The sequence below is a fragment of the Camelus dromedarius genome, chromosome 4 (assembly GCF_036321535.1).
Source record: "Camelus dromedarius isolate mCamDro1 chromosome 4, mCamDro1.pat, whole genome shotgun sequence".
Classification (NCBI taxonomy): domain Eukaryota; kingdom Metazoa; phylum Chordata; class Mammalia; order Artiodactyla; family Camelidae; genus Camelus; species Camelus dromedarius.
Window position 1 is genome coordinate 34,524,962 of NC_087439.1, and position 22,632 is coordinate 34,547,593.

The window sequence follows — 22,632 nt, forward strand, 5'->3', positions numbered from 1 at the left end:
CTTTGAAACTTTACCTGATATCTCATCTGCCAATATTTTTCAATTTATCTTCCTATTGAAACATTCTTTTCCAGTTGGGATCCCTGAAATCTTATGCTGGCTTTCCTTCTGTCTCCTTGGCTGTTCCTTTTCATTCTCATTTCTCATCTTTAAATGTTAGTGTTTCTCAAAGCTAGACCTCTTGTCTCATTCTCTACTCTCTCCCTAAATGGTCTCATCCAGTCCATGACTATTTTTAAAATATATATTGCAATACCAAACCTCTCTTCTTGTCTCCAAATTTATCATCTAAGCATCTACTTAAGATCTCCCTTTGGAGAGATGAATGCACCCCAAATCGAACAGAATAAAAATGGAATTGATGGCCACCTACAAATCTCTCTCAACATAGCCCTAAGTCAATCAATAGTTAATTTAATATCAGAGATGTTTTACATTAACAAATATGTACAGAGTTATTAACATATATGTATTATATGTTACACATTGTTATTGTATATAGGCAAATATTTAGATCTGTATTTGCAGAGCTGTGGAATGTTTTCCGAAGTTCCACACAACATTTACCTGAATGCTATTCACCCCCTATCCTTGTAACAGTTATTGGAAACAGTAGTTTCACAATCTATGTAACAACTATTTGCTCCTTTCTACATTCACAGGAAATCATTGCCTTTCATTCTCCACTTTTTCTCTTCTATGTGTCATCTTTTTTTTTCTTTTTCTGATCAGTTATGCAATTTGTATGTGTAACTTTTCACTGTCACATTAATCCCATTTCATTGTTAACACATTCCATTCCCTTATACCCCCCTCTTTTAAAACTTTATTGAGGTATAATTTACGTATCATAAAACTCACCCATTTTAACTATCAAATTAAGTAATTTTTGGAAGTTTTACTGAGTTATGCAACCATCACTATAATCCAGTTTTAGAACATCTTTTAGAATATCTTCATCACTTCAATGGAATCCTTTATGTCCATTTACCCTTAAACACCCTTTTTACCAATTTCCTACTTGAAACTGTAAAGCCAGGATGTATTATATGCCTCAGTAGAACTCAGTGAGTGCTTGGTTCTATGGGGAATTCATGTAGAATAAAATACAATATCTAATCTCAAGGGAGTTAGCTAGTTGGTAAAATCAGACCTCAGTCAGAGACTGCCACGAGAAAATCTATATCCTATTTCCAGTTTTTGTGAATGGGCCAATACTGTAAGACTACAGAAACTCATTGAGCAGATAACCTAAATTCAGAAAAATCTTTCATACTCGATACAGATAGGTTTTTTTTTCTCCTTGCAGTCTTAAAACATCTTTCTTAAACTGACCATTGATAGTTTCCAGAAGTATGGGTTTTTTGTAACATCTTTTTTCTCTTAAATGTCATCTTAAATATGTACCTCCTTCTGTTTCCATCTATTTGTAACCAGAATCTAAATTATAGAATTTGCATCTTTCCAAGTAGAATCTAACACTGTTCAATAAATACTTCTAATTCTAAATGCAAATTATGATCACTATAATTTTTCACTTTGGGGTACTTATTGAAAAGAGTAATGTTTATTAACTTTCTCTGAATTAAATGTAACCAGTAGCTTTTTTGGCCCTCAGGTTGTTATTAATGATAATTAACTGTGGTGATGGAGAATTACTAATAGTTATGACCCTGAGGAGCAAAATAATGTATTTCAAAGAGCTGTCTGTTCCTTTAGGTGTTGAATAAAGCAATTCAGTCCTTTTTCATCCAGGAAGCTACAAGCACAGGGCATTCCCAGGTGCCAAATGCTGATTACTCCTCTCCCACTTCTTCCTAGTCTCATCTTGAGCCCTTCTAATGGCCAGCAAATCAGCAGGGACAGCTCACTGCAGGAACCCATTCATGTAATGTGGGATGCAGTAGAGGAGAGAGGATAGATGAGGATAAGAAATGCTTGTTTTTAGCACTTGAACACCTGCCTCCAGTGAACACCAGCTTGATTTGACATGAAGGTAAATAGGGAGAAGTTTGAATGAGTTAGCTTCTTTTATCCTGTAGCAATGCCAGCTTCCCAAAGAAGGGGTTGGGGATCAGGGCCCTGCATCCTCTACGGTCAGAATTATGGCTGACTTAGCTGCTCATTCAACTGGGTGAAGAACTTGAGAAAGTATGTGCTTGAACACTATGGTCCTCTGCCTTGGCTGCATATTGGTGTCACCTAGGAAGCCTTTTAAAATTCTTATGCCTGGACCATCCTCAGACCAATTAAATCAGTATATTTGGGGATGGGATTCAAGTATCAGTATTTCTCGTTACAGTTTGCCAGGTGCTTCCAGTGTGCAGCCAAAGTTTGAGAACAACTGGATTGCTAATAGACATCTTTTGGGTTTTTCCCCCAATTTTATCAAGATATAATTAACACATAATATTGTATTAGTTTAAGGTGCACAAAATGATTTGATATATGTATACTTTGTGAAATGATGAGCATAATAAGGTTAGTTAACAGCCATCACCAGACATCCTTTGTTATACAAATAGCCCTCAAGCCATGGCTCTCAGGCTTAGCTGCACACTGGAATAGCCTAGGAGTTAAAAAAAAAATACTGATGCCTAGCAATTCTGATTTAATTGGTTTAGAAGTAAGCTCAAACAGGCATCAGCATTTTTCAAAGGTTCTGTCAGTAATTTGAATGTGCTTGAACAGGGAGAAGACATCTTAACTCATCAAACAGCTTTGAGGGAAGGGTGCTCTATAACCTAGACAGAGGGCCAAGAGCTGAAGCAAGAGTGTGAAAGGCAATGTGGGAGCAGTGCCAGAGATAAACATCACCTGCCTCAAAGTGGGGGCAGAAGGTAAATCGTTGTGAATGGGATTTGTGTGTGTGTGCACAATGGGTGTGACAGGGAGAGGCTGAGAATAGGGGAAATTTGTCCCCAGCCAAGTCAGTTGTGGGGAGGGTGGAATATAGAACTGAATTTTTTGATACTCCATAATTTTGGACATTTGGTCAGCCTCTCTTCATCTGCAGGCAGACCTGGGGCATTTTTTTTGCATACAGAATAGATGGGATCCAAGAAGTATTCCCTGATCCAAAAGCGTGCCTTCTCTTTCACCTTCCCCATCAGCCACAGTGGCTGAAAGAGCCAGCGGAGTTACAGTCTTTCTCTTGGATTAAGCCAGACCAGTAAACCAATTTCACATCCTCTGTTGGCTTTAGAGCTTGGCTTCATTTTCTTTATAAAATGCACCAAGTTAGGCCTTGGACTGGTAGAATGTGAGTGAATATTTAAAAGGAGGCTTCTGTAGGCTTATCCCTGAACCTTAAGATTCGCCTGAGAAAGAGCTCCCCAAAATGAAATGCCTCGAGTGATGGAGAAATAAGGCATAATAGGAGGAAGGGATCCTAAAGAGGATGTCAGGGTGAGGTCACCAAAGGCAAACATGCTTCCTGTACAATTAACTGAATACTATAGTTGTGATGTGCACTGATGTAAGTCCTGGTTGGTGAAAAATTGCTCTGTCCCTGTTTTCTGACTCAGAGTCAACTGAAGATGTTCATGTTCTAGTGCCTCCAGATGGGATGGAAGGCAGGAGTTGCTTTGGAAATGTTTTGGTTTGGAGCAGAGCTCCTTAATGACTGTCTACTGACGTGGCCTTTTTTCCCCCCTACATTCTGTATTATAGTTGTATTAGATCAGTATGTGCTTGCTCTTGTTAAAAACAAAATCTGATTATGAGCTATTGTTTGTTTAAATTACTGTAAGCAAACACAGTAACTTATTTATTTTTAATTTAGGACTTGATTATGAAACTTGTGGTTTACCAGAGTTATTTTGAAACTTCTGCTTTTCTGCTTTGGCTCTTGGCCTGCTGACTATTACATTTACAAGGGGTGCTCTGCTGTAGCGAGAGCAGTGGAAATTCTGGGCCCTCACCATGTGCCTGTTGGGCCAGTACAGGTCGGCTGGAAGCGAAGGTAACGCAGCTCACCTGACACCAAGTCTCTCCCCTGCTCACTCCCATCAGTCTATCTGAGCCTTCTACCACTCAGCCTCCACTTCCGTGGGGCGGTATCAGTTTAAACTGCACCCAGAGGGACAAACACATTTCATTGTAATGCAAGTTAGCTCATCATATTGCCGAGCACTCAAACAACTGCAGAGAGGCAATTTCCGAGGAAACAGAGCTTGGGGGTACATTTCTTTTATTTGGGGCTAGGAGTACGATTAGTGTGGTTCAGGAGGGTTCAGAGGACAATAGAAGGTGTTAAATGACTTACATTACTGTCATAACGTATCAGTCAGAGACGTCCAAGGTGTAAATATCTGACGGAGAGAAAAATGCATCTTTAGCAGGTAGGTTACCTTGACCCGAGTTTATCAACATTTATGTATGATTAAGCTACAAAGAGGTAGCGGTGTTATTTTTTTTTCTTTCATTTTGGGCCTCTTGAGAAAGAGCATATAGCAAATCATTTTCATCTCCAAAAGTTGGTTGTAACCCCTATAAAACCCAGTGAACAAATCGTTTTCCTGGGATGTGGGTTTATTTCGGTGAGGGGTGGGGTGGTGGTGTACAGGTAAATCCGGAAAGTTTTCGAGTGATCACAGAACGTCCCCCACTGCTGTGCTTTAGGAACAGGCCCCCTTTAGCACCAGGGCAATGCTCGCGGCGCGCACCGCGTGCTGGCCGCTGGGTCGGTAGTTGAGGTTCCCCTGGGCAGCAAAGCCGCGGGCTGGAATCCCCCCCCTCCCAGCCCCGCGGCGATCTCCCAGTTCTGCGGCGCCTGCGCGGTAAGGCCCCCGGAGAAGCACGACGCGGGCGGGCTCTCTGCGCGCCGAAGTCCCGCCCCATTAGCAGGGCGGGATTCCGGAGCCCTCCTTCCCCGAGATTTAGGCGCCCTGCAGGAGTGTTCGGGAGCTGGTCTTGGTAGGGGCCCATACTACTAGCTTCACGGAGTTCCGATGTACCCTAGAAGCAGTTTAGACCAGGCTGGAAAACGTAGAAACAGGCTGCAGACGCGCTCACCAAGATAAAGTCTTTGGAGTTATTATGGTGATTGGACTAACGCTAGACTGAACGAATACCTATACCAGAAAAGGCTCCTGCGGCTGGGGGATGTAGCTCAGTGGTAGAGCGCGCGCTTCGCATGTGTGAGGTCCCGGGTTCAATCCCCGGCATCTCCAAAAAGCCGATTCTGCATTTTAAATTCTTATCCCAGAATACTGTATGTCCTTTTCATATATTTTGCTCATATACTCTAGGGCGCCTCAAAAGATCTAAAAGGAAGGCCCAAAAAATACGCTGAAGCTCGGGAAAGCAGATGTTTCAATTGCTCGTAGAAAAAGTGAAACGGGAAATTATCCTTGATTCATCTTTCTTCATTTGCATAAGACCGTTTCTCTGTTTTTATTGAACTAGTTTTGGGGACCCGAGACATGCCGGGGGAAAAAAAAAGGAAGGTTAATTGAGAAAAACTTACATTGCATTGGCCGGGAATCGAACCCGGGCCTCCCGCGTGGCAGGCGAGAATTCTACCACTGAACCACCAATGCTTACATGAGAGAAAGCTTTCCCTGTCTTACTAAATAGGTATTTCCATGTGCTCAAAGATTCCCATCAGTAAGGATGAGTTTATGTATTCAATATCAGAGGAAGCAATGGATTTTTTAAATTAAATAACTATAAAATATTAGGTTAACAGTTATTTTGAAAATTCGTTATATTACTTTCTATTGTACTTTATGGGGAGAGTCTTTCTCTTGAAGTCATCGTTGGTGTAGGAGACAAAGGAAAATTTTGTTATGTATACATTGGATTACATTTTTTCATTGTATATTCAGATATTTACATAATTTAGAACAATCCTGTCCTTTTTACTTGTATTATTTTAGCTATTCAGACAAATACATGAAGATATTTCTCAGGGATTGGGAGTAAGGTTGAGGGGAACCGCGACACTGATCCAAGTTGTAAGATTATACTGGAACTATGTGATCTGAACAGGGAAATTTGGAGCATTGGTGGGTCTTGAAAAGTGATCTAAATTCTCTAAAATGTCCCTTGTTTCATAGTGAAAGACTCGATCCTGGACCCTTTCTACTCTTAATAGTATGAGTCTGATCATTTACCCTTAGTTTCCGTGGAAAGTAGAATTGCAAACAATACACCAAAGATATATGGGAAAGAGAATGTAAAGTGAAGGAAATGCATTCATGGAAATGAATCTAAATATAAGATAGAAGGCTCTGGATTTAAGCATCAGTGACCCTTTATCTCTGAAAGGGAAATTCCCAGCAATTTGCAAGATCTCTGATGGCCAAGAAGAGTTTTGGGGGGAAAATATACGAAAATAACAGTAAACAGTTACTATGTGCTTGGCTAAGTACATTACAGATAGACTCAACCCAGTCAGGTAGGTATTATAATTACCCCCAACTTAACAAATGAGAAAACTGAGGCTCCTAAGGCAAGATTGGAACACAAGTAGTATCATGTTTAATGTTTGATTGCTTAGCCACTGTCCTAATCTGCCTGCAACAGAATAAGTCACTGTGTGGTTGCACCAGAAATACTGCATGGAGCTCAGGAACACTATGTATCAAGAGTGGAGTTAGAGGAAGATCATAACAGACTACTGAAATAATGTAAAGACTTCTACATCAAGATTTATTTTTAAGAACTTCTTAGTGTGTGCATACAAAGCAAAATTTGAAGACAAATGTATCACAGAATTATAAAGACATGAAAGATATGAAGCGATTAGGGAATTATGAAATCTACACTACAGTCTTCGTAACCTATGGAAGAACAAGTTCAAATCATTTTACCTCTCAGAATGTCAGTTCCTTAAGACAACTGGAGTAGAGATGAGGTTTTAAAATTGCATTCTGAAGGGCGCTAGCACTCAGAAGTGCCTAAGGGCCACTGGCTAATGGGGTGTCACCTTCCTTGCCCAGTCCCCTCACTTCTCTGGGCCCATCTGTTTTGTTTGTTTGTTTGTTTTGGGTTTTTTAACTTTATTTTTTATTTTTCTGGCCCATTTGTAAACTCTCCTATCTATTTGCATTTGTTTGATGGATTACAAGTCTGGAATAAAAAACACTGAAAAGTCCTGAACTAAATGACCTAAGTTCATTTGAACTCTGAAATGTTATATTTCAAAATAAAAAAAGCAATCTTAAAAAAAATTCCTGAGCATAAGAAACACTACCAAAAATTTCAAACATGTGGAAGGAATCAGGTAAGAAGTATGATCTAATGACAGCATTATTAGTGGCCTACCAAAGGCCATTTAATTCTTTTTCTTACTAAAAGTCTGGAGGAGTCTACCTAGTTCTAGGGACAAATGTGGTGCATTAAGCCAGTTATCCCATTTTCTTTTCCAAGGATTGAGCGGGGATGGCTTTGTGATGTTTCTGCCAGTGAGAGGAAAGAATGGTCAGCGAGGGGCTTCTGGGATGAACGGTATGGAAGATCTCTTTTGTCCTGTCTTTCTTGTTTATAACACCGCCACATGAGGCATAATGCTTGGAGCTGCCCCAGCCGTCTTGCTTCTTGAAGGCAGACTGAAGATCACCCAGCAGAAAGAGAAACATTGCACCATCCTGGAATTGTCTCCACCCAGACTTTTGATTAGGAAAGATAATTAAGGATCTTTATAATGTAAGCCCCTTTGAGTTGGGTATTTTCGTTCTATACAGCCAAAAGCATGCAGGGTGTGTGTGTGTGCGCACGCGCGCATTTCCAGCAGTTCATACATTTTCTAGTGCAAGTCTTCTATTCTGTAGAGAATCAATACCTTGAGATTTGAGTGAGGTTAACTTACCCCTTTATCTTTATTTCTCTGCCACAGTGATAGGTCTAGCCAGATATTTTTTCTTGCCACTGTGCTTAATTGGAGATGGATAAGTGACCATAACAGGGATAAGCAGAGTCCTTACCAGAACTTTCTCATCAGAGCTTAAAACAAAGAGTATACTTTTGCTGGGGTGGGCAAATAGGTTGAACGTATAGCTGGGCTTGTTGGGGCCATCTTGCTTGTTCAAACGAGAGACATATCCATCCCTATATGACATTGAATCCCTAGAGGCAGCCATGCCTAACTAGAACAAATTCTGGATTTTGTGTTTATGTGAGTCAGAAAGTTGTCCTTATACAATAAGTTGTCCTTTATTTTTTAACACAGTCTGGGTAGCATTTATATTGCTTGTATCTGAACAGCACAAATTGAGAAACTGTTTTATCCCGAACTCAGTAAATTTACAGAACTCGTTACCGTAGAATGTGATATAGGATGAAAGTATGAAAGTTAAAGAAAAATTTAAAGACATTCATCAGTGATAGAATTATGAAGAGACAATAAAAACCTTAAGAAAAGTTTGAAGGACCCATCCTAGTTTGTTGGACTAAAATTAATTCTGTAGCAAGGAAGCCACTGAATATTTTTTTTTAGCAGGAGAGGGATCAAAGCATTTGAAAGGATGATCTGGAAACAGCATGTCAGAGAAGTGGAAGTAAGAGAAACTAAAAGTCGGGGAAATTCACCCAGAAGGTAGTTACTATGGTAGTAGAGAGGCGAAGAGGTCCTGAATCAGGGTGAAGTCTCTAGCATGAGGTTCATGGCAAGACAGGAGAAGGAAGAAAAATGAATTGAGGAATCTAGTTTAAATGACTGGGAGAATGGTGGTGTAATGTAGGGGCGTCAGGAGGAGAAAGGACTAGAAGAGAAGGGTAGAGTAGAATGTTCACTTTGGGAAATACTGACTGAGGTAAGTGGAAGAAGACGCCCCTACTAGGCAGCTGGTGCCTGGAGAAATCAAGGCTCAAGGTAGAGCTGGGAGTCAAGTGCACAGAAGTGAGAAGTCAGAACGTAGACATGGAGAAAATCACAGAGAGAGAAGGGAGCTGAAGGCAGAGCTTTGGGAAGGTCTGTTTTGGGGAGTGGAAGGAGTTGAGCAGTCCAAGGTAGAGAAGCTGGGGGTGTCATGGAATCTGTGGGCACATGGCTCCTTCAGATAGGAAGAACCTCCTCCCTCTTTGCTAATTCCAAGTGACACATTATGACAAATACAGGTATTATTGTGTTTCAGAGATATACTCTGTATTAACCCTGTTCCACATCAGAGATGCTGTGACAGGCAGTGATTTCATTCTTAGTATGGTCAAGCTTTGAAAGATGACAAGATGGTTCACACTAACACGTGCCCCAGTCTGCTGTGCTCCCAGGCTCTGATGAGGCGCTCCCACTGAGGCTGGCAGAGAGGAAGAAAGCAGGCAGTGCCATTTAATGTTACCCAGTCCTGTTTCTTAGGAAACCTGGTCTTTATGACGCCCCCGTGGGACAGGCAGGGGCCTGTAATTTGCATCATAGCACCTTGGAACCGTTGTTCAAGGCACCTGGTCCCTGGTTGGTGTTGCTCACGTGGTGGGAATGGGGCCAGGCTTACATCTGAAGAAAGCAAACCATTAAGAAACAGAAATAGTTCGTATACTACATAGCCACCAAAGCAATGACTTTTTTTTTTTTTTGGCTTGTGAGTGATTGTATTGATTTAATACACACAGCTTATTTCTGTCCCAGGTTACAAACTAGCCCTGGGGAAATGGTGGAGCCAGTCATTTGGATTGCCCTTTACTGGCTGGGAATTAAATCATTACTTATTCCATTTTAGAATCACAAGTAGTACCCCAAGGCCTACTTTCCTAAGGATTAAAATCAAGGCATGGAAATGAAGAATCCAGGTGTAATTCTCAGATGCATGCAGATGTTGAGAATGCAGCAATTTTTCCTGAAAAGCTGTCACTGCAAAAATCCTCCTGCCTGTGCTATATGCTCATTCCTAATCCTCCAGCATGTCCAATTAGTCAACACATCTGATTTTCCCCTTCTAAAATGGCATTGAATCTTCCTCTTCTTCTTCATGCCCATCCCTGGGTTACCTGGGAAACCCCTGATTTCCTTTGCTGTCCTGCATGCTGTTTCTAGTTGAATTTTCTCCCTCTGTCTCCTACTCTTTCCCTCTCTCTCTTCTTCCTTCTTCTTTTTCTTTCTTTTTAAATATTTTTTGGTTGTTTTTATTTGGGTTTTGGGGGGGGTGGGTTAGGTAATTAGGTTTCTTAAGTTTTGAACTAGTTTTTGTTTTCACATTGCACTAGGTCCTAAAAATTATGTAGCCAATCCTGGCTAGATTCCCTAGACTCCCCAGGTCCCAGGCCCATTTTCCCTATTGCAGCCACACATTCTTGCTGCTCTCTTGTCGTGCACAAGGCACAGCATGTTCATTGCTCACAAAGATGGCTTTGTTCGGGTTGCTCTCTCCATCCAGAACATTTCCACTTCTCCTCTGTTCATCTCTCAAAAGGTAGTTGCAGCTTTATCTCCCCCAGGAAGCCTTATTCAACTATTCCAACCACCTTGTATTTTCCTTTTTCTGTCCAGCTCCAAAGCACTGCGTCTCATACCCTGTAACTTCCTGTTCTGGTTTGCTCCTCAAATGCCTTTAATAGTAGATGAGTCATTTATTTTCTCTAGGCCTCAGTCTCTTTGGGTATAAAATGAGGGTATTGTTCTACATTGTCACGATTCTTCTCAACACTGATCTGTGAATATTTTACATTGCTTTGAAAGATGATGATTTGAGGTTGTAGAGAAAATATAGTTTGATGAAGTAAAAACACATAGCTGGATTCTAAGAGAGGACATAGCAGAGTGAAAGGGTGATAGATTATAGAGTGATAGATTTCAATGGAGAAGACGTTTTCTTATTACATGTTTTTAAAGTTATCAAAGAAATTCAAGTTAAAAAAGGAGATAGCAGTTTAAACCTGCTAGACTAGACAACGCTAGAAAGCTGCACGATGCCGAGTGTGGGAGGGGACATGGAGACATTTGACCCTGGTGCATTGCTGATGGGCATGTGGACGGGTGCAGCCATTTGGGAGAGCAGCTAGAATCACTCAGCCAAATTATATTTACATGTAAACCATAGACTAGTATTTCCATTGGGTGTTTATTACAAATAAATTCTTCTGTAGGTCGATAAAAGGACTTGTACTAGGGTATTCATTGCAGTGTCATGTCCTCTGGGCAAGTGGACAGGTGAACGGTGATAGCACACAACATGACTTGTATGCAGCACATAGAAGGAATGGGTTAGAGCAGCCCTGTTGTCATGGAGCAACATGGATGCTCTCAAAAACGTGGTACCTAGTGAGTAATGTAAACGGCAAAATGAGATATGACAACATAACTTATATAAGTTTAAAATTATTTACTCAAAACCATACATGTGTTGCAAGATCACATATAAACAAAAATATGTATGTTAAGTACAGTGTAGAGATGGCTTATGGGGAGGCAAAGCAAATGGAATAGGGATATGGGGATAAAAGTGAATAAATACGTGCAGAAGACAAGAAAGGGGTGTGGGCCAATGTTAATAATGTGCGACGAATAGAAAGTATAAGTAACTCAGCTCTACGCAACGGAGCTCCCCCCAGCTCAAAAAATGATGAAAAGTAAAAAGTAAAGCATATGCATCCATCAGATTGTACATCTGAAATATGTGTAGTTTACTGTACAGGAATCATACCATAATAAAGATGCTTCAAAAGAAAAAGTAAAGCATATGTTATAAAAGTGCAAGAACACAGAAAGACATAAAATCAAAAGTAAAATTTTTCCTCCATTTTGCTCTACCTCCAGGAGACAGTACTCTTCTCTTCCCTATTTCCTGAGTCCAGTTCCTAAAGTTTCAGCCATTAAGAATTTCTTGTTTAACCCATCTCTCTGTATATCCACTGTAGCACAGGTAGATCTGCCTTTGCTATAATAATGGCAGAGTCCTCCATGGTAGAGAGAGAGAGAGAGACAAAGCATAATTAATCAATCCTCTATTGATGGACCCCATTTACTAGAGTGCTTCTCATTTTTAAATTGATTTTTGAGAGTATTTGTATATAAACAAACCTCATTTGCATTTTCCTTTTCTGAGCTCCTTCAGTGTTTCCAGTTCCTGACAAAATTTAGCTCTTTTATATTTACAAACAAATTTCTATTTTTGACTGCTACTCATATCTTCCTATTACATTGTATTTGTGGTCAGAGAAGCTTTTATATAGTTGTTTTGTTTGTTTGCATGACTGTGTTTCAGCAGTCCCTAACACAATATTGGATATAAAGCCAGTGTTCAGATATTCTGATTGATACTGGGAATTGCATATGCACAGTAATCTGTCAATATCCATCAATATATATATTAATAATACTCAATTTTCTTTTATAGAAAACCCCAACTGAAGCTTGGAAAGATTTTAAAACAATCTCTCTCTTTCTGTCTCTCTCCCCCATCTCTCTTTTCCTTTTTCATATCCTAGAATGATAGTGCTGAGCATTCCATATTCCAGAATTGCAAAATCACTCCAAAATTATAACAGAATACATGTAACTTTTGGTATAATTTATATATTAGGTGCTATGGATTGAACTGTGTCCCCCCCCCAAATTTATCTGTTGAAGTCCTAATCCCTAGTATCTGTGAATGTGACCTTTTTTTGGAAATAGGGTCTTTGGAGATGATTAAGATGAGGTCACACACTGGGCCCTAATCCAAAATGACTGGGTCCTACTGAAAGGGGAGCCCTGGACACAGCAATAGACACACCCAGAGGGAGAGCACCATGTGAAGCTGAGGGCAGAGGCAGGACGACACTTCTACAAACCAAGGAATACCAAAGAGTGGCAGCAAACCACCCGGAGCTGGGAGAGAGGCATGAAACAGATCCTCCCTCACAGCCCTCAAATGGACCAGCCCTGCCAACGGCTTGAGCTTGAGCTTCTAACCTCCAGAACTGCGAGGCAGAACACTTCTGTTCAACCCTCACAGTTTCTGGTACTTTGTTGCTGCAGCCCAGAAAACTAAAACATCAGCTTGTCTAACTCAGCAGTTAGCATACTACAGCCTCAAATTTTGGATGTGGCAGAACCCAGGATTTTTGGTTATTAATAACATTAACTTCATTCTTAATATGAATTATTGCCTTGATAATTTAAACTTTTATAATTTATAATTTATAAGGTTTTATAATTTAAGCAACACAAAGCTGACCCAGTGGTAATCTGATACCAGAAAGTCAAGAAACTATTCAACATGAGTCGTTAAGAGAGAGGACTGAATTCCGCAAATAAACTCTTCTGCAGAAGTAACATCCTGATTACCAGAGATTTAATTTAAAGGAACTTAATAAAAGTCCTTAAATAATTTAATAAAGTACTAGTTTCCTAAATAAATTACAGTGTAGATTCTTTAAGAAGCACATAGATGATAAAGTAATTGATCACATTTTTTAAAAAATAGCTTTTTGTTTTGGACAAGTTTTTAGAATAATTCCTAATCTAAATATTTATGGTTTGATTTCCATGATTATTTTAGGAGTTAGAAGTATTAAATATAATAAATGGTCATGAAGGGTGGCAGAGATAGGCATAACACAAAATAAAGAGGACACAAAACTTCAGGGAGGTGATGAAATATTTTTATTTTCACTTTTAATCATGTAAATACCATTGTAAAATCCATAAATTTGTTCTATCAAATGCTTTGTTTATTAATCATGCTGGCTTTTTGGATTTTCTGATTTGCTCTTGAATGTACCATGTTCATTTGTAACTGTAAGCCAAGTTGCCATATACCTCATTAATTGTTCATGCAAACACACACACTTAGACATATACATGAATTTAACTTTTTTTTCCTTCTCTAAAAGGAAATATAGGTAGGAGGAACCTATAGGGGATGTGTGAGAATAAGGCAGAGGAAAGTAAGACATCCTTAAATACACATTTCTATATAATTCTGCATTTTGAATCATTTAAACATATTCAAATAATATTCAGTAAAAAACGATGGAGAGGCCAAACTCTAAAATTTGAATGTAAACAAACCAAGCAGCCTAACCATATATAAAACATAACCACACATATACAAAAGACCTCAAACATCATTTTAACACAGTACTTTGACCATATACTTACTGACTAGAAGTCTAAAGAAAAAAATTGCAAAGAAATCTTGAACTTTACATTGTATCTGTGTCACTAATGGTGGTATTAGTGTGTTGTTTCTGAAACTGTTTTATGTGTGTTGTGGGTTAGTGCAAATGAGTAATATAGAGAAGTTTTGTGGTACTCAGTTTCTCACTTTGGAAAGGGAGATAAGAATATCGATTGGGAAAAAATGAGGAAGAACTCTGTGTTGCCAAATTTGAACTGGAGATGATTCCTTCCCCCTAAAAAAAATCATAATTAAGTGTTTTTCTTAGTCTTGGCAACTGAAAGGGCATGAAAGCAATGGTAACCTAGTTTCCAATGAGCATACCTTATGGCTTGGTCTCTAAAGAATTTCATGATGCATTTTGGTGTTGTGGAGGTAGGCAGAAAGGATGTAGCATATAATCACATTTTTATAAGGAAAATAATGTATCTATTTGTAGGAGAGGACTGTATGAAAGAAGGAATTATGGGACCTGTACAAAATGGAGTAAGTGTGCCCTCTGCCACTTAACCGGTGTGTGAGCTTTAGCGGGTTGCTTAACTTTTCCGCCTTAGTTTTAAAATCTATTAAATAAGAACAACAGTTAATTCCAGCCTCATTGGATTGTCCCAAGAAATAAACAAGTTAATTACTACAGTTAAGCACTCAGAACAGTTCTTGGATTATAGCGGGGACGCTATAATTGTTAATTATTACTATAGGTAATTTTTCATGTTGAGTTTTTGCTTATTCATATTTTTTAAAAATTCTACACATATTGCTTTTGTAATAAATAAAAACAACACAAGTTATTTTTAAAAAACACAATTATCTGAATATGTTTCATTCAGTGGGTAACTATCAGTCATTAGTTTGAAGTTTGATGGAGGCAGGTCAGGCTAGATGCTTTCCAAGAGTGTTCACCATGTGGTATTTTCCTTTGTTACTTTTTTCACAGCTCAGGATCTGGTCCTCAATTTTGCAAGCTTAAAAACTTCATTTGATGGTATATTGGAAAAAAAATCTAAGTCAAATGTGCATTAAATAAGACAATTATTTGGTTCCCAGTTCAAACTACAGAGCATTTTTCTTCTTCTGATCAAAGTTTAAGAGAAGTCAGGGTTGTAATCTGATGAGTGTTGGTAAGCATGGAGTTAGAGCTTGGGGGAATTCATTGTAAATTCAAATGTTTAATGGCACCAGTTTATGAAGTACTTAATATTTCCACCTTCATGTTTTGCTTTTGTTTTGTTTTGCTTTATGAGGGGGAGGTAATTGGGTTTATTTATTTATTTATATTTGAAGGAGGTACTGGGGGTTGAACCCAGGACCTCATGCATGCTAAGCGTGCACTCTACCACTTGAGCTATACCCTTCCCCCTCCACTTTCACAATGGGCATACATTCCTGTCACAGAAATTGAACAGAGCCCACGGGCCTTCTCACCTTAGATGAGTTGCATGTAGCTATGGTGTGCATTCCTACTCCAAGCTAAGTATCCCCAACCCCTTCCCAGAGAGACATTATTTCCTTTTGATATATTAATAAATAGTATTGACGAAGTTACAGCTAGTTCTAGCTCCTCCTCTCCTTGCTTAGGAAATGGTTTCTACTGCTTATAACATGTCTTCCTTATTATTTAAATCCATTAAATGGCCAGACTGTGTTTCTAAGGTCACATTTAGAGTATACAGTGTACGCTAAATAACATGAAAGGGCAAGCAAAGCCAGTGGTGAATTATCTTCCAAACATCTTTGTTTATTCACAACCAAGAGTATTCATGACAAATTATAGTATAGTAGGTCATAGAAAGATCTAATTTCCCCACGACCCCACCAGCACATCCTGGGCTGACCCTGCTAGTGTTGGCCTCCAAAGCAGACTCTGGCTTTTTTTTTTTAAATATGTATTCTGTTGTTTCCTCATCCCTGTAGCCCCCAACATGCTCTTGGAAATGATTTTCAACTTCCTTGCTTTCTGGTTCTTCCTCTTTGGGGCCTTTATCTCCCTTAACCCAGTGCTCTGTAGACTCAGTTCAGCTCAGTTCCTGAGGTCCTACATCAGCCATTGGCCTAGGAAATAGGTCCAAGGTGAGATTTTAAATAACTCGGCGTTCTGCACAGATTTAATTTTCTGGAAGTGTGTGCTAATACAATGGACAAATACATCTTCTGAGTTGTTTGTAAATGCCTTGAGCTGTTTTCATCCAGGACTGAGTCATCCCAGCCCAGAAGTTGTGGAAGTGAGTAAGATATCTTAATAGAAACTTACAGATTTAAATTTGGTTGAACCTGAGGAACCATGAACACATTTGTCTTTATTTTTCTCTTTACCTTCATTTAATGCAAGGGGCTGTATTGCAAAGTCATATACCATTTGACTTTGTTTTGCTCCTTAACATTCATGACTGTCTTATCTTGAGTTTATGCTTAAAAGGTTAATACTGCTATTAGTAACTTGGAGACCTCTTCACTTTTCCCCTTTCCTCTATTATATATATATATATATATATATACAATATTTACCCAAAAAGGATAGTGCACTGGTGAAAGGAATATTCCATTTGGTCAATTAACTGAATGTCTAACAGACAAATTATTTCTGATTTAATTTTTTTTTTCCACTTCTAAGACTAATCCTATGTAATGAAAGAAAAATAATAGGGTTGGGGAAATAAATAAAACTACATACAGGATTTTTCAGAAGTTAGTCTTTGTTCATCTTGAACTAACAGCATAATAATTACCACAGTGTCTGGCAAATAATCAGCTTAGCTCAATAAATATTAGCAATTAATAATAATAAGTGAGAACCAATATTATAAAACTTGCTTATAATCAGTATAAAATGAGCAACATAGTTATAAGGACCAATAAATATAAAACTGAGAGAAGAAACTACATAGTAGCCAAAATATATTTTTTGCTGAGTTAGCCAAAAAAAGCAGTTTGGTTTTTTTTATTTCATCAGTATTTCATAATCTTTGCTTATATGTTTGGTGGCTGTTTTGGAAGGGGTGATGTCAAAACTAATAATCATGATGGCCTTTTATATTTATAGCATACTCATGTCACAAAATACTTTCACAGGCATTTTGCTTTGCAATAACTGTAATAGCTAACATTTTCTTGTTTTAGAAGCGTAGGAACATTGACACAACATTGTAAACTGACTATAACTCAATTAAAAAAAAAAAGAAATGTAAAAATAAGGGGGAGGAACTGAAGGTTAAAAAAATACAACGACTATTTTAAAGAGGCAGAAGTTATTTTCATTCTAAGTTCCTGAATTTTCTTCCATGGGAGTGTGGCGAATATAGATAAAGCGATTTATATTTTTAACACAATTAGTGAATCAGCAGAAGGTGTTGAATTGGATTTAGTCTGCCTCAAAGATTCAGTCACTTCGGTTTAAATAATTTGCAGTGTTAAATTAAAAAGTTTTGATGCAAATGCACAAATCATTTGGAGACAAAGCTTGATTTTCCTTATTAATGAAGGATAGGGTCTTGATGTCATTTTTGCTGTTACTTAAATGTAAAAATTGTATTAAAAATTCAGAGAACATATGTCATTCATCTGTTCTCCTTTTAGCATTCTAAGTGAAACTGTTTTCAGAATTGGTGCTTTAAAGCAGACTAACACGTAAATGACATACAATTTACTGCTTACCTATGTTTCTGTTTCTTCAAATTGTATATAAACTGAAAGTTAAACCCAACCATTCTGTACTAATTGATGCTGAAGCACAAGGAGAGAGAATAGACATGTGAGGGCAAACATTTACATTAAAATTTAAGGAATAAACCTATTATCTGAAAGTATTCATAATGTTTCTTATATATATATCTAAATGTCTTTCTATTCTAAGAAATATGTGGATACTGACTAGTTTAGACATTCACATGCTTCATGGAAAAGATCTCAAATTACCTTCTAGCTCTGTAGCTCTGTGACACTTCAGTGGCTTTATCAGCATTATGTTATTGGTGAAATTTATTAAAAAAGAAAGCAGCTTTTTACGTTCAAAGTGGATGAGATCTAAAAACTTTTTCTAAGGTTATTTAATACTAGCATTACTTTTAATGAATACTTACTTTTTAAATGATTATAATTTCAGTGCTGTTTGTATTTTTAAAAACGGAGAATGTCATCAATTATTCCATAATATTCTAAATAACAGTGACATTCCCAGAAGGGATTGATAGGTCTTTAATATATGTTGTTAAAAATGTGAAGGTATTACATAATATCTAACTAGATTCAGAAATTACATTATGATGATGATGAGTTAATGTGCTCCTATTTTCTAGGCAATATAATGACCACACATGCTATTATTCAACAGTTGGACATCTAATTCAAATATTTACTTTTCATTAAATACTTTAGTCATTCATGAAATATTTTTTGAGGCTTTTATGTGCCAGACACTCTTCAAGTCACTGAGGACACATCCTTGAATAAAACAAACATAAGTCCCTACTATTGTGGCACTAACATTCTAATATGGGAAGATTTTTTAAAAATGCAATAAATAAGACAAAATGTATTGTTCTCTAAATAGTGCTAAGGGCTGTGGGAAAAAAAATAAACCAGGGAAAGGTGTTAGAAAATGCTGGTAAGGGATAAAATTGTAAATAGGGTGGTGAGGAAAGGCCTCACTGAGGAAGTGACATTGGAAGGAAGATGTAGGGGTGGAGGGAGAGGCCTCCTACAGATATAATAGAAAGTGTAAATTCCAAAGTTCTTGAGGTGGAAGTGCTTTTTTTAAGAAGCAGCAAGGATATCCTGGGGTTGGAATGAAATGAAGGCGGGTAAGAGTGATGGGAAATGAGATTAGGTAGATAGGGTAAGTGGTGACCATGGCAAGGAATTTGGCTTTTGTTCTAACTGATATGGAAAGCTATTGGAAGATTTTAAGCAGAGGGATGGTTTTACTGAACTGTAACTACTTAACAGGAGTAGTCTGGCTGCTGAGTTGAGAATAGAGTGAATGGGGGCAAGAAAGTCAGCAATGAGCCAAGGTAAGAGGTTATTTCAATAATATCTGCAAAAGATGGTAGGAGCACACTGGGGAGAAGTAGTTAGACTCAATATATTTTGCAACTACAACCCAAGGTGAGATACTTCCGAAGCTGAGAACAATTCAGACCCAGAGAGGCTGAAGTTTGGCTTAGGACAGGGCCAGGTACTGGTAGAGCTGTCATCAGATGACAGGTTTTCTACCCCATTTGATACTTTCTCAATAATCTCACTTGTATAAGAGTTAAAATAACTCATCCTTTGAAATCATATTGGAAAATGAAAAATATTACTTAAACCAATGTATTAGGATTCGTGGTTTAAAATTAAATGAGAATATTTTGAAGTTTCCACGTGTTTTATATCACTTTATTCCAAAGTTCACACTGATTTGCCTGGCATACTGGACAGCTTAGATCTGGGTTGATTCTTTTCCTGTTTGTCCAACTGGTTAACGTCTGACTCTATTCTTTCACTATTCATGAGTTTTCTAAATGATTCTTGAGTACCTCGTATGGTGCCAGATCCTGGAGTTTAGCTACTACCTGACTCCACTGAGACTTCTCCTTGGCCATCCTTGGGTGCTGTTGGTCACTCACTCCTTGGTACTCCTGAGGCACTGATACATACCTCTCTTATAACATTTATTGCCATGAATGACATTTATCTGTTTAACTGCCTTGTTTCCTCATGAAATTTTAAGCAGTTTGAGGTCAAGATTGTCTTATTTATCTTTGCATTTTCAGAAATTAGCACAATGCCTCACACATAGGTGTTCACTGAAGGATGAATCAATCAATTTTACTCAAAAGAATTAGGTTTGGGACCACTTTCTGGTTTTGTTTCATTTTTTTTTTCTTTCTTAGATCTCATTCTTTGCAAGGTGAATGATCAATAAAACAGATCACTGAAAAGTTACAAAATACTATTTGATTAATATCAGTAATTAGCTAAACTCTGAGAATGGTTGTATAAAATTAAATAGATGCCAGAAGAAAAAATTATGATTGATTTGATGATTTGGAGCAAAATCTTGATGAATAGATAATGATTTTCCATTTATATCTTGTATATTCAAGTTCATAAACAAGCTACTAAAAATAAGTGAAGATTTGTTCCTTAATTTACCAAATATTTATGGAGCACTTATTATATCAGGATTTGCCAAATGCTGTTGGTTCATGAAATGCTTTTAGGTGCATATGGACATTTAAAATTTTTAATTTATTTTAATTTGTTTAGATTAATGTGTAATTCATGGACATTATTTCTTAGGAAGAAGTTGAACTTTTTAGAAAGTAAGTTGATTTGAAGAAAAATGTTAATGAAGGAAGCAAAAATAATGAGGGAGATGTACAAATATTAAACGTTTGAGAAATATTACACCATGAATCAGAAAGTGGCAACCAAGAGATTTCCACAGAGACCCATTCTCTCTGACCAGACAAATGGACCATGAAGCATTATAGCTGATAATGAAGCTGAGTTTCAGGAAGAAATAGCATTTCTTTTCAGTTTTAATAAGAAAAGAATTAGAATTTCAGCTCTTTTTCTTCTTGTTACTGTTGCCTTTAAATTTATATATCCGAGTGACTTAGCATATCCTTACTGACTGGTCTCATCTGCATCTCTTCCACTTCCCTTCTGCTTTCCTTTTTCTTGAACTCTGTCTTTTTAAATCATCCTCATCCTCCCTATCACCAAGGAAGAGTTCAAAGAGACAGAATAGGCTTAAATTTGCACTATAAGAGATTTTACCCAAGTATTTTTTATGGTGAAATGAACATTGAGACATATACGTTTGAATACCAATCAAAAACTTATAAGTGCTCTATGGCTCTATGGTTAGTTCTGTCTGTCTGTCTGTCTGTCTCTCTCCTCTCTCTCTCTTTTTTTGTTAACCAAAGCCAAACATTGCTTAATTTAAAATAAACTTAGAGAATGAGGACAACTAGTTAAATTGCATCTTTAAGGTCTAACAAACTTTGAAACGTTTTTGTAAGGATATTTGAAACGCAAGAAATTGCGGGATATAAAATTGTTACTTGATTCAACATATGTTATTTTTCCTTTGGGTTTATCCCAAATCCCACCATACCTATCTAATTATTTAACTATGTAATGAAATTCTCAATATCCAAACAAATGTTCAGATTTGATTACAAGATGGTTATTTCCAAACAGTTTCCTATAAGAGATTAATACAATGAAATTTGTGACTTAACAAGATATATTTCTACTAATTTTGAACCTCTTAAAATACCATCTAATGATACTAAATAAAAGCTCCATCATTTCCCCTATTTGCTTTTGGTTTCAGCTGCATAACTTTATAATTTGAAAGGTTCATCAATAGAAACTGATAAGAGAAATAAAACCCAAACTAATTTTACTTCATTTAGCATCTATTGATCATACTGGAAGCTGTTTAAATCTTTCTTGCTTCGATCTCTCATAAAGTCATTCAAACCTAGAAGAGAGTTAGAAATTGATATCCACATAGATGGGCATAACCAGAGAACTATGAATAGATCATTTAGATTTCATTTTTCCTCATCATTTTTCCTGGAATATTGGTAAAGGAGTCTCATATGCCACTGGCTTATCCTTCTGGGATTTTTTTCCCCCAGATTATTCAAGTGATACTGGAAAAATGTGAGATTCAAGGCTTCTTGTTATGTATTCTCAGTATCCAATATTGTATGAATTCTAAATACCGTTCCCCCACCCCGCTCCTGCCAAAACCAAATGGATAGGACTTCTACTTTTCATGGGAAATTTTTTCTGCTTTGGATCTACTCACAGATTATTTATTGACAATTAAACTACAGGACAGGTTTTATCAAAATTTAATGTGTGTGTGAATCATTCAGAGAACTTTTTAAAGAGCAGATTTGTTTAGTAGGTCTGGGGTGAGGTCTGAGATCCTGCATTTCTAGTAAGCACCTGGGTTACAAGCTCTTGCTGCTTATACAGGAACTGCCCTTTGAGGAGCACGAGACTATAGCAGAGTTGTTCAACATGGTGTAGTCTGAGGACTATCTCCATTCAAATTAGCTTGGGATGCTCATTAGGATGCAAATCCTTAGTCCCCAACCTGTTTGTACAGAGACAGAATCTATGTGGGTACCCTTTACTTCTAGGAACAAGCATGTTTAAACAAGTGTTCCAGGTTATTTTTACATATATTAAATTTAAAAAAAAAAGGAAAAACAAAAAACAGTCAACAACTTTGTATCAAGCAGCACTGTAGTTCTATACTTTTCCTAGGAGCACAGAGAGGGTTGAGTAGGCATTGGAAGAGTGGGCTAAGAGGTAACAGTGGTTTGCTTCCTTGAAAATCCTATCTGGTGTTGTGGTTCATGAAAATGTTCACATTAGCATTCTGGGAGGAATGCTATGGATTCATTTGGACATGGATACAAAGATGTTCAAAGCAGTGTTATCTACAATACAGATTGGAAACCATCTTTGTAGTTCCTTGAATAGGAGATTGGCTGAATAGCTTGTGACATACATTCCCATCGAAACGCTGTGTAGCCAGTAAAAATGATGATATGGATCCATGTTTATATGTTTATTTTCA

General features: G+C 37.6%; 1 protein-coding gene and 2 non-coding genes across 3 annotated transcripts in view; 2 read left to right on the forward strand and 1 right to left on the reverse strand.

The window, feature by feature from the left end:
* The window catches only part of GPD2 (glycerol-3-phosphate dehydrogenase 2), a 193,343-nt gene that overhangs the window by 26,227 nt on the left and 144,484 nt on the right, over positions 1 to 22,632 (forward strand). The gene's annotated exons all lie outside the window — the stretch shown is intronic.
* TRNAA-CGC (transfer RNA alanine (anticodon CGC)) lies at positions 5,103 to 5,174 on the forward strand. The gene has a single exon. It is a non-coding gene; the product is annotated as a tRNA-Ala (tRNA).
* TRNAG-GCC (transfer RNA glycine (anticodon GCC)) lies at positions 5,473 to 5,543 on the reverse strand. Its single transcript has one exon. It is a non-coding gene; the product is annotated as a tRNA-Gly (tRNA).